Source organism: Arachis stenosperma, chromosome 3 (assembly GCF_014773155.1).
Source record: "Arachis stenosperma cultivar V10309 chromosome 3, arast.V10309.gnm1.PFL2, whole genome shotgun sequence".
Taxonomy (NCBI): Eukaryota; Viridiplantae; Streptophyta; class Magnoliopsida; order Fabales; family Fabaceae; genus Arachis; species Arachis stenosperma.
Genome location: NC_080379.1, coordinates 93,544,409 through 93,559,137, shown reverse-complemented (window position 1 = coordinate 93,559,137; position 14,729 = coordinate 93,544,409). Strand labels below are relative to the sequence as shown.

At 39.9% G+C, this 14,729-nt stretch overlaps 1 non-coding gene across 1 annotated transcript; it reads left to right on the top strand.

Moving 5' to 3' along the window:
* Positions 1–3,812: 3,812 nt before the first annotated feature.
* On the top strand, positions 3,813–3,920 carry LOC130972132 (small nucleolar RNA R71). The gene has a single exon (XR_009083328.1). It is a non-coding gene; the product is annotated as a small nucleolar RNA R71 (small nucleolar RNA).
* The last annotated feature ends 10,809 nt before the right edge of the window (positions 3,921–14,729 follow it).

Sequence of the window (14,729 nt, the reverse complement as noted above, 5' to 3'; positions counted from 1 at the left end):
ATCTCACTTTATCCTTTGAAATTCAGAATGATTGGCTTCTTTAGGAACTCAGAATCCAGATAGTGTTATTGATTCTCCTAGTTAAGTATGATGATTCTTGAACACAGCTACTTATTGAGTCTTGGCCATGGCCCAAAGCACTCTGTCTTCCAGTATTACCACCGGATACATACATGCCACAGACACATAATTGGGTGAACCTTTTCAGATTGTGACTCAGCTTTGCTAAAGTCCCCAATTAGAGGTGTCCAGGGTTCTTAAGCACACTCTTTTTGCCTTGGATCACAACTTTATTTCTTTCTTTTTCTTTTCTTTTTCTTTCTCCCCTTTTTTTTCGTTTTTCTCCTTCTCTTTTTTTTTTTGTATTCACTGCTTTTTCTTGCTTCAAGAATCATTTTTATGATTTTTCAGATCCTCAGTAACATGTCTCCTTTTTCATCATTCTTTCAAGAGCCAACAATTTTAACATTCATGAACAACAAATTCAAAAGACATATGCACTGTTCAAGCATACATTCAGAAAACAAAAAGTATTGCCACCACATCAAACTAATTAAGCCAGTTTTAAAGATGAATTCGAAATCCTGTACTTCTTGTTCTTTTGTGATTAAAAACAGTTTTCATTTAAGAAAGGTGATGGATTCATAGGACATTCATAACTTTAAGGCATAGACACTAAGACACTAATGATCATAAGACACAAACATGGATAAACATAAGCATAAATTTTCGAAAAACAGAAGAATAAAGAACAAGGAGATTAAAGAACGGGTCCACCTTAGTGATGGCGGCTTGTTCTTTCTCTTGAAGGTCTTATGGAGTGCTTGAGCTCCTCAATGTCTCTTCCTTGTCTTTGTTGCTCCTCTCTCATGATTATTTGATCTTCTCTAATTTCATGGAGGAGGATGGAATGTTCTTGGTGCTCCACCCTTAGTTGTCCTATGTTGGAACTCAATTCTCCTTGGGAGGTGTTTAGTTGCTCCCAGTAGTTTTGTGGAGGAAGGTGCATCCCTTGAGGTATCTCAGGGATTTCATGATGAGGAATTTCCTCATGCTTGCTCCATCCTTTTCTTAGTGATGGGCTTGAGGTCATGCCTTCTCAGTTGAACCAGCTTCCCTCTTGAATTTCTCTTCTATTGAGCGCCCTCTTCATAAATGTCTGTGAGGACTTGGTCCAACCTTTGATCAAAGTTGACCCTTCTTCATGGCCACAACTTCATAGAAGTGGTCTTGATGCACCCTTGAGATGAATCTTTCCATCTCCCATGACTCGGAGGTGGAGGCTTTTGCCTTCCCTTTCCTCTTTTTAGAGGTTTCTCCGGCCTTGGATGCCATAAATGGTTATGGAAAAATAAAAAGCAATGCTTTTACCACACCAAACTTAAAGGGTTTGCTCGTCCTCGAGCAAAAGAAGAAAGAAGAGAGTAGAAGAAGAAGAAAGGAGGAAGAAGGGAAGGGCTTTGTGTTCGGCCATGTATGGGTGGGTTTGGGAGGGAGAGTGGTTTGAATTTGAAGGGTGAGGTAGGTGGGGTTTTATGAAGGATGGATGTGAGTGGTGAAGAGAAAGATGGGTTTTGATAGGTGAAGGGTTTTTGGGGGAGAGGTATTGAGATGATTGGTGAATGGGGAAGAAGAGAGAGAGTGGTGGTGTTGGTGGGGATCATGTGGGGTCCACAGATCCTGAGGTGTCAAGGAAAAGTCATCCCTGCACCAAATGGCATGCAAAAACGTGTTTTGAGCCAATTCTGGCGTTAAACGCCGGGCTGGTGCCCATTTCTGGCGTTTAACGCCAGGTTCTTGCCCTTTTCTGGCGTTTAACGCCAGTCTGGTGCCCCTTTCTGGCGTTAAACGCCCAGAATGGTGCCAGACTGGGCGTTAAACGCCCAACTGCTACTCTTACTGGCGTTTAAACGCCAGTAAGTTCTTCCTCCAGGGTGTGCTATTTTTCTTCCTGTTTTTCATTCTGTTTTTACTTTTTCAATTGATTTTGTGACTTCTCATGATCATCAACCTACAAAATAAAATAGAATAACAATAGAAAATAGATAAAATATAACATTGGGTTGCCTCCCAACAAGCGCTTCTTTAATGTCAGAAGCTTGACAGAGGGCTCTCATGGAGCCTCACAGATACTCAGAGCAATGTTGGAACCTCCCAACACCAAACTTAGAGTTTGAATGTGGGGGTTCAACACCAAACTTAGAGTTTGGTTGTGGCCTCCCAACACCAAACTTAGAGTTTGACTGTGGGGGCTCTGTTTGACTCTGATTTGAGAGAAGCTCTTCATGCTTCCTCTCCATGGTGACAGAGGGATATCCTTAAGCCTTAAACACAAAGGGTTCTTCATTCACTTGAATGATTAGTTCGCCTCTATCAACATCAATCACAGCCTTTGCTGTGGCTAGGAAGGGTCTGCCAAGGATGATAGATTCATCCATGCACTTCCCAGTCTCTAGGACTTTGAAATCAGCAGGGATGTAATGGTCTTCAATCTTCACCAAAACATCCTCTACAAGTCCATGAGCTTGTTTTCTTGAGTTGTCTGCCATCTCTAATGAGATTCTTGCAGCTTGCACCTCAAAGATCCTTAGCTTCTCCATTACAGAGAGAGGCATGAGGTTTACACTTGACCCTAAGTCACACAGAGCCTTCTTGAATGTCATGGTGCCTATGGTACAAGGTATTGAAAACTTCCCAGGATCTTGTCTCTTTTGAGGTAATTCCTGCCTAGACAAGTCATCCAGTTCTTTGGTGAGCAAAGGAGGTTCATCCTCCCAAGTCTCATTTCCAAATAACTTGTCATTTAGCTTCATGATTGCTCCAAGGTATTTAGCAACTTGCTCTTCAGTGACATACTCGTCCTCTTCAGAGGAAGAATACTCATCAGAGCTCATGAAAGGCAGAAGTAAGTCCAATGGAATCTCTATGGTCTCAATTTGAGCCTCAGATTCCCATGGTTCCTCAGTAGGGAACTCAGTAGAGGCTAGTGCACGTCCATTGAGGCCTTCCTCAGTGGCGTTCACTGCCTCTCCTTCCTCTCCAAATTCGGCCATGTTGATGGCCTTGCACTCTCCTTTTGGATTTTCTTCTGTATTGCTTGGAAGAGTACTTGGAGGGAGTTCAGTAATTTTCTTGCTCAGCTGTCCCACTTGTGCCTCCAAATTCCTAATGGAGGACCTTGTTTCAGTCATGAAACTTTGAGTGGTTTTGATTAGATCAGAGACCATGGTTGCTAAGTCAGAGGGGTTCTGCTTAGAATTCTCTGTCTGTTGCTGAGAAGATGATGGAAAAGGCTTGCCATTGCTAAACCTATTTCTTCCACCATTATTGTTGTTGAAACCTTGTTGAGGTCTCTCTTGATTCTTCCATGAGAAATTTGGGTGATTTCTCCATGAAGAATTATAGGTGTTTCCATAGGGTTCTCCTAGGTAATTCACCTCTTCCATTGAAGGGTTCTCAGGATCATAGGCTTCTTCTTCAGATGAAGCATCCTTAGTACTGCTTGGTGCATTTTGCATTCCAGACAGACTTTGAGAGATCAAATTGACTTGTTGAGTCAATATCTTGTTCTGAGCCAGAATGGCATTCAGAGCATCAATCTCAAGAACTCCTTTCTTCTGATTAGTCCCATTGTTCACAGGATTCCTTTCAGAAGTGTGCATGAATTGGTTATTTGCAACCATTTCAATTAGCTCTTAAGCTTCTGTAGGCGTCTTCTTCAAATGAAGAGATCCTCCAGCAGAGCTATCCAAAGACATCTTGGACAGTTCAGAGAGACCATCATAGAAAATACCTATGATGCTCCATTCAGAAAGCATGTCTGAGGGACACTTTCTGATCAATTGTTTGTATCTTTCCCAAGCTTCATAGAGGGATTCACCATCCTTTTGTCTGAAGGTTTGGACTTCCACTCTAAGCTTACTCAATTTTTAAGGTGGAAAGATCTTTGCCAAGAAGGCATTGACTAGCTTTTCCCAAGAGTCCAGGCTTTCTTTAGGTTGAGAGTCCAACCATATTCTAGCTCTGATCTTACAGCAAAAGGGAATAGCATCAGTCTGTAGACCTCAGGGTCAACCCCATTAGTCTTGACTATGTCACAGATTTGCAAGAATTCAGCTAAAAACTGATGAGGATCTTTCAATGGAAGTCCATGGAACTTGCAATTCTGTTGCATTAGAGAAACTAATTGAGGCTTAAGCTCAAAGTTGTTTGCTCCAATGGCAGGGATAGAGATGCTTCTCCCATAGAAGTCGGGAGTAGGTGCAGTAAAGTCACCCAGCACCTTCCTTGCATTGTTGGCATTGTTGTTGTTTTCGGCTGCCATGTCTTCTTCTTTGAAGAATTCGGTCAGGTCCTCAACAGAGAGTTGTGCCTTAGCTTCTCTTAGCTTTCGCTTCAAGGTCCTTTCAGGTTCAGGGTCAGCTTCAACAAGAATGCCTTTGTCTCTGCTCCTGCTCATATGAAAGAGAAGAGAACAAGAAAATATGGAATCCTCTATGTCACAGTATAGAGATTCCTTGAGGTGTCAGAGGAAGAAGAAAGATAGAAGACAGAAGTAGAAAATTCGAACTTATCAAAGAAGATGGAGTTCGAATTTTGCATTAAGGAATAGTGTTAGTCCATAAATAGAAGGATGTGGGAAGAAGGGAAGCAATTTTCGAAAATTAAGTAAAAGATTTTGAAAACATTTTTGAAAAATACTAATTGATTTTCGAAAATAAGAGTGGGAAAGAAATCAAGTGATTTTTGAAAAAGATTTTGAAATTAGAAGTCAAAAAGATTTGATTGAAAACTTATTTTGAAAAAGATGTGGTTAAGAAGATATGATTGATTTTAAAAAAAATGTGATTGAGAAAATATGATTTGAAAACAATTTTTAAAAAAAAGATATGATTTGAAAACAATTTTAAAAAGATATGATTTGAAAAAAATTTGATTTTAAAAATTAATGACTTGCCTAACAAGAAAAGATATGATTCAAACATTAAACCTTTCTCAACAGAAAAGGCAACATACTTAAAATGCTCAATCAAATCATTAATTGTTAGCAAGTATCTTTGAAAAAGGAAAGAAATTGATTTTGAAAACATTTGATTGAAAAGATATGATTTGAAAAAGATTTGATTTTGAAAAACTTTGAAAACTTGAAAAAAATTGATTTGAAAACAAAATCCTCCCCCTTGTGCCATCCTGGCGTTAAACGCCCAGAATGGTGCACATTCTGGCGTTTAACGCCCAAAACTATACCCTTTTGGGCGTTAAACGCCCAACCAGGTACCCTGGCTGGCGTTTAAACGCCAGTCTGTCCTTCTTCACTGGGCGTTTTGAACGCCCTGCTTTTTCTGCGTAATTCCTCTGCTACATGTTCTGAATCTTCAATTCTCTGTATTATTGACTTAAAAAGACACAAATTAAAAATATTTTTGGATTTTTAATAATGAGGAATGCAACTAAAATCAAATAACAATGCATGCAAGACACCAAACTTAGCAGTTTGTATACTACTGACACTAACAAAATGAGAATGCATATGAGACATATAAACACTCAAGTCAAGAGAATTAAAAATCAGAGTAATAAAATCATCAAGAACAACTTGAAGATTAATGAAGACACATGCATGAATGCAAACAGAACAGAAATATGCAATTGACACCAAACTTAACATGAGACTCTAGACTCAAACAAGAAACATAAAATATTTTTGATTTTTATGATTTTGTAATTTTTTTGTGCTTTTTTAGAAAATTATATGGAAAGAAAATAAAGGTATCAAAATTCTTAATGAGAATTCCAGGAATCATGCAATGTTAGTCTAAAGCTTTAGTCTAAAGGAATTAGACATAGCTAGCCAAGCTTCAGCAGGACATTGCATTCAAGAGCTAAATTGATGAAGATCAATCAGCTTTGGTGATGATAAGAACATCACCTTGAAACACTAGAATTCATTCTTAAGAACTCTGAAGAAAAATACCTAATCTAAGCAACAAGATGAACCGTCAGTTGTCCATACACAAACAATCCCCGGCAACGGCGCCAAAAACTTGGTGCGCGAAATTGTGAACAATACTTTTTCACAACTCTCATAATCCCCGGTCATGAACTCCAAAAACTTGGTAGCTCAATTCTATGGCATTACACAACTTCGCACAACTAACCAGCAAGTGCACTGGGTCGTCCAAGTAATAAACCTTACGTGAGTAAGGGTCGATCCCACGGAGATTGTTAGTATGAAGCAAGCTATGGTCATCTTGTAAATCTTAGTCAGGCAGACTCAAATGGATATGGTGATGAACGAAAATAACATAAAAGATAAAGATAGAGATACTTATGTAATTCATTGGTAGGAACTTCAGATAAGCGCATGAAGATGCCTTCCCTTCCGTCTCTCTGCTTTCCTACTGTCTTCATCCAATCCTTCTTATTCCTTTCCATGGCAAGCTTGTGTAGGGTTTCACCGTTGTCAATGGCTACCTCCCATCCTCTCAGTGAAAACGATTGCATATGCTCTGTCACAGCACGCGGAATTCAGCTGTCGGTTCTCGGTCAGGCCGGAATAGAATCCATCGATTCTTTTGCGTCTGTCACTAACGCCCCGCCTGCTAGGAGTTTGAAGCACGTCACAGTCATTCAATCATTGAATCCTACTCAGAATACCACAGACAAGGTTAGACCTTCCGGATTCTCTTGAATGCCGCCATCAGTTCTTGCCTATACCACGAAGACTCTGATCTCACGGAATGGCTGGCTCGTTTGTCAGGCGAGCGCTCGGTTGTCAGGCGATCAACCATGCATCGTGCATCAGGAATCTAAGAGATAAACACTAGAGCCTCGTATGCTTGTAGAACAGAAGTGGTTGTCAGTCACTTTGTTCATAGGTGAGAATGATGATGAGTGTCACGGATCATCACATTCATCATGTTGAAGAACAAGTGATATCTTAGACAAAGAACAAGTGGAATTGAATAGAAGAACAATAGTAATTGCATTAATACTCGAGGTACAGCAGAGCTCCACACCTTAATCTATGGTGTGTAGAAACTCCACCGTTGAAAATACATAAGAACAAGAGTGATCATTGGTTTCGGCCCCAGAGAGGGAACCAGAAGAACCAAGATGAAAATACAATAGTAAAAGGTCCTATATATAGAGAACTAGTAGCCTAGGGTGTACAGAGATGAGTAAATGACATAAAAATCCACTTCCGGGCCCACTTGGTGTGTGCTTGGGCTGAGCAATGAAGCAATTTCGTGTAGAGACTCTTCTTGGAGTGAAACGCCAGCTTTTATGCCAGTTTGGGCGTTTAACTCCCATTTAGGTGCCAGTTCCGGCGTTTAACGCTGGAATTTCTGATGGTGACTTTGAACGCCGGTTTGGGCCATCAAATCCTGGGCAAAGAATGGACTATCATATATTGCTGGAAAGCCCAGGATGTCTACTTTCCAACGCCGTTGAGAGCGCGCCAATTGGGCTTTTGTAGCTCCAGAAAATCCACTTCGAGTGCAGGGAGGTCAGAATCCAACAGCATCTGCAGTCCTTTTCAGTCTCTGGATCAGATTTTTGCTCAGGTCCCTCAATTTCAGCCAGAAAATACCTGAAATCACAGAAAAACACACAAACTCATAGTAAAGTCCAGAAAAGTGAATTTTAACTAAAAACTAATAAAAATATACTAAAAACTAACTAGATCATACTAAAAACATACTAAAAACAATGCCAAAAAGGGTACAAATTATCCGCTCATCAGGGTTATTAATGCTTAGTGTTTTTGAACACCAAGTACATGTTACATTGCCTCTAAGCTTCTAAACTCTTATGAATTGCATGTTTTGGCCACCATGCATTCATCATCCATTGTCAGGCAGTTGTATATTATCATTGCATTTATTTTAGTTGATGCTTGTTTATGATTTACCTTATTCACATCACCTATTTCACGCATTAAGATTGTAGAGTTGTGAAATTGGATCGAAAGCTTACCTAGTGACATATTTTTGAGCTTTCTAAGCTTTGTGGACCATGCTTGCTATGTGATTGATTTCTACTATATTCCTTTTTCCTAAGTTCCATAGCATCCATGTGTTTCACCTCTATGTCACTATGGTATTGCAACAACTTCAATATGTGTCATTGTTTGTTATGTAAGTTTCATATATACCATTTTGTTCACTAAGTTACTTACACATCAATCAATGTCCATGCACTATCCAATTTCACAATTGCTTGATTAATTGCTTGAATGCTTTCATGCCTCTTCACTACTTGTTTGGTTGACATACCCTACAAGTCTTTTGAAGTATTTCAAGCACACTAGAATGAGTGAAGTGCATACCTCTTTTGTATAATTGTGACATGGTTTTTAATTACTAGGGTGTGAGTTCTAAAACTGCATGCAAGTTAGGACCCACACACCTATTTTTCATCAATGTCACACTAATTCACTCACTCAATTCTAGTGATTTACCTCATTCCAACAATTTACGCTTCCTTGCTTGCACATTCACTTTTCTTACTATCCCGTTTTCTATTGTTCAGGATGAATCATCACAAGCAAAAATAGAAGCAAAAGGAAGAACACGCAGCACCGGTTGATCTACCAGCTGAAGGTAGCAACTTGGAAGGTCGCCGTACCCCCTTGCTCATCTTTGAGTGCACCGAGGACGGTGCAAACTTTTATGTGTGGGGAGGTCATCCGACCACTCGGCGTTTTTGGGTAACAAGTCTCTTATCCCAACACTTTTGTATTTCATTTTAGGATTTTTAGTTTCATTTTCTTGGTTTGCATATGTATATATTAAGCTTAGTCAAAATCATGATATTTTCCAAGAATTTTATCTATAGGGCACCCCAATTGATTGAAAAAAAAAATTTTAGAACTTGCTTGAATTATACAATTGTGGATCATATTTTTGAGCTAAGAACACAAGCATGTGAGATTTGAGCCTAATTGTGTGGTTACATCATATAGCCACCTATTTTCATTCTTGTGTGCATTATTCTCTTTCTATGATTGTAATCTTTGATTTGTTTGATTCTATATGTCTATTATTTTGTGTATACATGCACTTATATGATTGAGGCCATCGTTTCAATTAGCTCACTTACCCAAATAGCCTACCTTTTATCTTCCATTGTTAACCAATCTTGAGCCTATGCTTAACCCATTTGTTCTTAATTTTAGCACATTACAAGCCTAAAGCGAAAAACAATAAATGTCCTTAATTTTAGCACATTACAAGCCTAAAGCCTAAGAATAGGACAAAATGCCCCAAGTAAAGCTCAATAAGAATCAATGCATATGTGTGGTGATCAAAAAGAGAATGCATGAGTGTGTGTGAAAAGTGAAGAATGGGTAGTTAGGTTAGCTTTGAATTGTATAGGTTGTCATAGGTTAGGTGAGAAGTTTAGGTTAATCAAAGATTCAAATTCTAGTCCACTTGACCATATGCATCCTTACCTTGACCTTAGCACCATTACAACCTATGGGAAAGAACTCATGATATTTGTATACATGCATGAAATTATTGTTGATTGTTAGATGAAAAACAAATCTTGGAAAGCATGATTAGGGGAGAATTGAGTGAATCAACCCTATACACTTGAGTGCCTAGAGCGGATACACATCCGGTGAGGGTTCAATCACTCAATTACATGCCTCCACCCATGATCATCTTTTCTTGCAAGTTTGTAAAATCTTTCAATGATTCAATTCAATTGTGGGTTAATTTGATTGCTATTGCCTTAGCCCTTGTGCTTGCATATGTATTCTTGGAAGTTGACTTATTTTGACCAAGTAGTTACATTCATGTAGATAGATTGCATATAGATAGGTTGCATCTAGTTAGTTTGCATTGAATAAATGTTGATACCCCTTTGCTTCTTTCTTGATTTTAGCATGAGGACATGCTTAGTTTAAGTGTGGGGAGATTTGATAAACCCCGATTTCGTGGTTTATTTTGTGCTTAATTTGGGGGATTTTATCACCTTTTCCCACATTTATTTAATGAAATAGCATGATTTTGTAATTCTCCCTTGATTTGTGCTTAAATGTGAAAACATGCTTTTTAGGCCCTAAAATTGGTGATTTTAATTCACTTTAATTCCATTTGATGCCTTGATGTTTTTGTTGAGTGATTTCAGGTTCATAAGGCAAGTATTAGATGGAAGAAGTGAGGAGAAAAGCATGCAAGTGGGAGAACTCATGAAGAAATGAAGGAACCGTAAAGCTATCAAGCCTGACCTTTTCGCACTCAAACGACCATAACTTGAGCTACACAGATTCAAATGAGATGGTTCTAGTTGCGTTAGAAAGCTAACATCCGGCGCATCGAAATGATATAAAATTTGCCATAGTTGCTTTGCGTCTACGGGACGCACACACGCAATGTATGCATGCGTGCCGATTGAGCACGTGGTTCACTAAAGTGAAATCGTGGGCAGCAAATTCTAGTGGACATACCCTCTGGGATCTTAGTGGACATCTCGACAATGTTTTTGCGATAAGACGTGGGTCAACTAATCCTACAGTGAGAAAGAGGAAAAAAGGGTTACTAATCAAACAGCTCGGACAAAAATGAAAGATAGCTCGGACAATAGCATGCGAATGTCAGAAGTCAAGCACAGCTGATGAGGGGATATTTTATACGCTTTTTGGTAGTGTTTTCATATAGTTTTTAGTATGTTTTATTCACTTTTTGTTGCATTTTTATTAATTTTTATGCAAAAATCACATTTCTGGACTTTACTATGAGTTGGTGTGTTTTTCTGTAATTTCAGGTATTTTTTGGCTGAAATTGAGGGACCTGAGCAAAATTCTGATTCAGAGGCTAAAAAGGACTGCAGATGCTGTTGGATTCTGACTCTCCTGCACTCGAAGTGGATTTTTTGAGCTACAGAAAGCCAATTGGTGCGCTCTCAATTGAGTTGAAAGGTAGACATCTTGGGCTTTTCAGCAATATATGATAGTTCATACTTTGCCCGAGATTTGATGGCACCAAAGCTGGCGTTTAACTCTAGAAACGGCACATGCACGTGAAAGCTAGGAAGCTCAGCCCAAACACTCACCAAGTGGGCCCCGGAAGTAGATTTCTGCACTCTCTGCATCTAGTTATTCATTCTCTGTAAACCTCGGTTACTAGTTTAGTATGAACCTCTAAACCCCATAGGTGGGGGTGAGGAGCTTTGCTTTGTTTCCATGGATTAATGCAATTACGACTGTTTTCTATTCAATCACATTTGTTTCTGTTCTAAGATACTCACTTGTATTTCAACATGTTGAATATGATGATCCGTGACACTCACCATTATTCCCCAACTTATGAACGCGTGCCAGACAACCACTTCCGTTCTACAAGAGCTCAACGTAGTCATTGGGCGACAGCTTGAGTGTGTATTTCTTGGGTTTTTAATCCACAAGTTTGACCTGCATCTCCTGACAATAGAGCACTCAAACTCGTGAGATCTGAACCTTCGTGGTAGAGGCTAGAATCCATTGGTAGCATTCCTGAGATCCGGAAAGTCTAAACCTTGTCTGTGGTATTCTGAGTAGGATCTGGGACGGGATGACTATAACAAGCTTCAAACTCGTGAATGTCAGGCGTAGTGATAGTGTGCAAAAGGATAAATGTATCCTATTCCGACACAAGTGAGACCCGACAGATGATTAGCCATGTGGGAAACCGTAGAGAACATGTTTTCACTGAGAACGGATGGTAGCCATTGACAACAGTGATCCACCAACATACAGCCTGCCACGGAAGGGACATGCATTTTTGGAAGAAAAAGACAGTAGGAAAGCAAAAATTCAGAAGGCAGAGCAATTCTGAAACCCCAACCTGCTCTCTATTATTGAATAACAAGTACCATTCTTTTCATGCTCTTTTACTTTTCACAAACAAAATCCTTTTTATTATTAATGTCTTGACTAAGAGTTACAAGATAACCATAGCTTGCTTCAAGCCGCCAATCTCTGTGGGATCGACCCTTACTCACGTAAGGTATTACTTGGACGACCTAGTGCACTTGCTGGTTAGTTGAGCAGAGTTGCAAAAGTGTGATTGCAATTTCGTGCACCAACTGCAGTAAAAAGGGAAAACCCCAAGACGCACAGCAAGGTCCAGGGGCACCCTTTGCAGGCAATAACAAAGTAAGAGCCCAGGAAAAGAGGGAAATCTACAGTCTATGCCCCGACATCTCAAACAAGAAAATAACCCTCCTTTGACAGCGACACTCCACAAAGAAATTCACAATTCACAAAATAGTCATCAAAAGTCACGATCTTTTTATAGTTTTTCAGCAAAGGGATTTTGTCACATCTAAAGGAAATCATCCATGCCATACAAAATAGCAAACCATCAACATCAAACAGACCACGCAAGAAATCATCAAAGATCCAACCTTTTTGAAAGAAACAGTTCACTACTTGAAGCTACAAACAGAAAAAGATAAAATCCTTCTCTGACAAAATGACGATTCATACAAGTCAAAGAAACCCTTAGAACGCACATTACAGCGATAATCAGATGTAACAAACACAAAGAAAGAACGGTGTGGAAGGTAAAAAGAGAGAGAAGAAAAAAACCAACTTGCAGAGAAGAAGAACACGATAACTGATGATTGAAGCAAACAAACCAAAACGACACCAGCAAGTCACCTTTCGAGTAAAAGAAAAGGGAAACGCGAAGATGCAAAAACAGAAACAGTAAGGAGAAGAGAGGAAGTTACAGTGAACAAGAAATGAGAAAACTGAAAGAATCTTTGAAAATTCAGAAATAAGATACAAAAGAGGGAAACAAAGGAAACGGCAAAGGAGTTAATGAATTTTACTCTCGCACGTTCCCAAGGAAACGCAAAACGCGCGTTGCAATTAAAAAGGGTGAGAAAAAATGCTCCTCATTCAAGCCACTAAAGGGAAGCTCTAAGATGAGATCAACGAAAAGTGCTCGAGCTCGGCTTCTCCAAAAGGATCGAAGTCTAAAAAAGGACTCGACCTCAAAAGGAAAGGCCGCGCTCAAGCAGGGGCACTGTTCATGCCCTGGGTCGACCTGTACGACCAGTGCTGATTAAAAGACAAGTCGACCGACATGTTCAAGTCTGGAACCTTTGACCTCTTCTTAAAGAGGTCGGCCAAATCGCCAGGAGAGCCCAAAGCTGGCCCAAATAAAGGAGCACAGCCCAAATCTAAAGGCGGTCAAAGCCTAGAAAGATAGGGCGGCTCCCTAAAGGATAAGATAAGATAACTAACTTATCTTAGAGGTCACTCACTACTATAAATATGCTGGAGCACCTAGGTATAACTCATACTCTGATTCTACTAAAAACCTGCTTAAAGCCCATGCTAACTTAAGCATCGGAGTCTCTTGCAGGTACCACCACCCTCCGGTGACGAAGTATCAGCGGCTCCACCAGATCCAACAAGTCGAACACAGCAGCACCGACCAACACAGAAGATCTCATCCAAGATCGACCTTCAGTTTTAGGTAACCCTTGGAACAAGATGATTAGAAGATGTATCCCTGAAAATGAGATGAGAAACATATTGTGGCACTGTCATGGTTCAGCTTATGGTGGACATTTTTGGCCAGAGAGAACAGCAGCGAAAGTGCTTCAAAGTGAATTTTATTGGCCAACAATATTCAAAGATGCTAGAGACTTTGTGCACCAATGCAATGAATGTCAGAAAGCTGGGGGATTAACAAAGAGGAATGAAATGCAACAAAACTACATTCTGGAAGTGGAACTCTTTGATCTCTGGAGAATAAATTTGATGGGCCCTTTTCCCCATCATACTCTTTTAAATACATACTTGTGGCAGTAGAATATGTCTCAAAATGGATGGAGGCCATGGCAACAACCACCTGTGATGCATCAGTCGTTCTTCAATTCCTCAAGAGACACATATTCACCAGATATGGGGTACCTGAGGGTCTTATTAGTGATGGTGGTGGCCATTTTTGTAATAGACAATTGAAAAATTTGCTTTACAAATATGGGGTAATTCATAAGGTGGCTACACCCTATCAATCCCAGACCAATGGCCAAGCTAAGCTGGCTAATAGAGAGCTGAAGAGGATTCTAGAAAAGACAATGGGAGCCACAAGAAAGGATTGGGCCAGAAAATTAGAAGATGCTCTCTGGGCATACAGGACAACATTAAAAACCCTATTGGGAAATCACCTTTCTAGTTGCTGTATGGCAAGTCCTGTCACCTCCCTGTGGAGCTTGAACACAAAGCTTTCTGGGCCCCTAAACTCCTCAATCTTGATTCTCAAGCTGCGGTAGAGAAGAGGCTATTACAATTGAATGAGTTGGATGAGTTCAGGTTAGAAGCCTATGAAAATACTAAGATATACAAGGAGAAGGCTAAGAGATAGCATGACAAAAGAATCTCAAAGAAGGAGTTCAAACGAGGACAGCAGGTACTCATGTATAACTCCAAACACAAGGTCTTCCTTGGCAAACTCAAGTCCAAGTGGACTGGTCCTTACTTGGTGACAAAGGTCCTCCCTTATGGAAGCCTTGAACTTTTGAATGAAGCCACAAAGGACATCTTCACATCAAATGGCCACAAAGCAAAGCATTATTTAGGAGGCCCTTAGAACAAGGAGGAAAGCATCCATGAGCTGGGATGAACAAGAATGAAGGATATCAAGCTAATGACATTAAAAGAGCATTTGTTGGGAGGCAACCCAGCCGGAGGTAGTTTTCTTCTCATAGCTATTTCAATAAAA